At 42.2% G+C, this 1783-nt stretch overlaps 1 pseudogene; it reads right to left on the bottom strand.

Annotated features, from left to right (window-relative positions):
• Nucleotides 1-567: 567 nt before the first annotated feature.
• On the bottom strand, nt 568-1469 carry LOC116087488 (annotated as a pseudogene).
• Between the last annotated feature and the right edge of the window lie 314 nt (nt 1470-1783).

The raw sequence follows: 1783 nt of genomic DNA, 5'->3' as shown, positions 1-1783 counted from the left end.
TGCAGTTACCCGGCCTCCCCAGCATCTCTTATTGAAGGAACACCCTTTCTGTGTTTAACTGCTTTGAACTTTTAGTGAGATTCAATTGACCTTACTTGTGATGATGTATTCCTAAGTTTTCTATGCCACTTCCTTAGTTGTCGTGTTGGTCTTTGTGCTGTGTTGTACTGTTCTGATTATAGCAGCTTTACTGAGCTCATCATTAGAGAGGTCTGAGTGTTGCAATTTGGGTATTTATTTTCAAAATTATTTTTAATCTATTTATGGTCATTTTAAAATCTACATGAATGATAGTATAGACTTTCTTTTTTTCCTCTTTTTTTCCATTCTGTTATTTTTTTTTTTATTTTTATCTGGGGCAGTGATCTTTATTGATGGTATTCAAGAGAGTAGGACTACCTAAGCCATTTTTTCTTTCTGGTAGTCTAGGATAGAGAATTTGAGGGAAGAAGCACAGTGTTGGGGGCTGAGCAGGGACAGGGACTCCTCGGCAACCAAGGGCTTCTCTCTTCCTCTCATGTTCTTACTGGGTTAGGTGGCCCAGGACTTCTTAGTCCTCACAGGCCATTAAGCCATGAGATCCTCCACCCTGTTGCTGTAGCCATATTCATTGTCACACCAGGAAATGAACTTTCAAAGTTGTTATTGAAAGCAAGGTTATCTCCAGCTCTAAAAGCGGAAGAGTGGGTTTCACTATGAAAGTCACAGGAGACGACCTGGTCCTCAGTGTAACCCAGGATGCCCTTTAGAGGCCCGTTGGATGCCTGATTTACCACCTTCCTAGTGTCACTGTACTTGGCAGCTTTCTCCAGGTGGGATGTTAAATACAGAAAAGGACACATTGGAGGTAGGAACATGGAAGGACAAGTCAATAAGCTTCTTATTCAGCTCTGGAATAAACCTGTCTACAGCTTTGGCAGCACCAGTGGATGCAGGGATGATGCTCTAGCCAGTCCCATGTCCATCATCCCATATCTTCCTCATTCTTCTGGGTGTTATTGATGGCATAGACTGTGGTCCTGGGTCCTTCCATGATGCCAAAGTTGTCATGGATGACCTTGGCCAGGAGGGCTAAGTAGTTGGTGGTGCAGGAAGCATTGCTGACTATCATGGGTGAAGCGTCATACTTCTCTTGGTTCACAACGAACACAAACATGGAGTCATCTGGAGAAGGGACAGAGATAATGAAATTTTTGAATCCTACTTCAAAACTGTCCCCTTCCTTCTCCATGGCGATGTAGATGCCAGCAGACTGTACAACATACTCAGCACCAGAATCACTCCACTTGATGTTGGCAGGATCTTTGTCCTGGAAGATGGAGACAGCCTTCCCATGGATGTTTCCTGATCTCAGCCTTGACTGTGCTATGGAACTTACCCTGGGTAGAGTCACACTTGAACATGTAGAACCTGGTGTTGAGGTCAGTGCAGGGGTTACTGACAGCAACAGTATATACATATTTTGCCATAATTGAAGGCTTCCCTGTTAATCAGGAGCCCAATATGGCAAAAATCTATTCACTCTGAGGACAAAGCCGGCCCTACACATTAAGATGAGGCTTTTCTAGAACCAGGAGGAGCAGGGAGTAATAGTATAGACTTTTCTATTTATGTAAAAGTGCCATGGAGATTTTGGTAGAAATCACTGAAATTGTAGATCACCCTATGGAGTTTTGTTATCTCAATAATGTCTTTCAATCTATCACCACAGACTGCATTTTTATTGATTTTCATCCTCCCTTATTTCTTCTTCAAGCAATCTTTTTTTTTTTTTTTTTTTTTT

This window comes from Mastomys coucha, unplaced genomic scaffold (genome assembly GCF_008632895.1).
Source record: "Mastomys coucha isolate ucsf_1 unplaced genomic scaffold, UCSF_Mcou_1 pScaffold13, whole genome shotgun sequence".
Taxonomy (NCBI): domain Eukaryota; kingdom Metazoa; phylum Chordata; class Mammalia; order Rodentia; family Muridae; genus Mastomys; species Mastomys coucha.
This window is presented reverse-complemented; position numbering and strand designations above follow the sequence as displayed.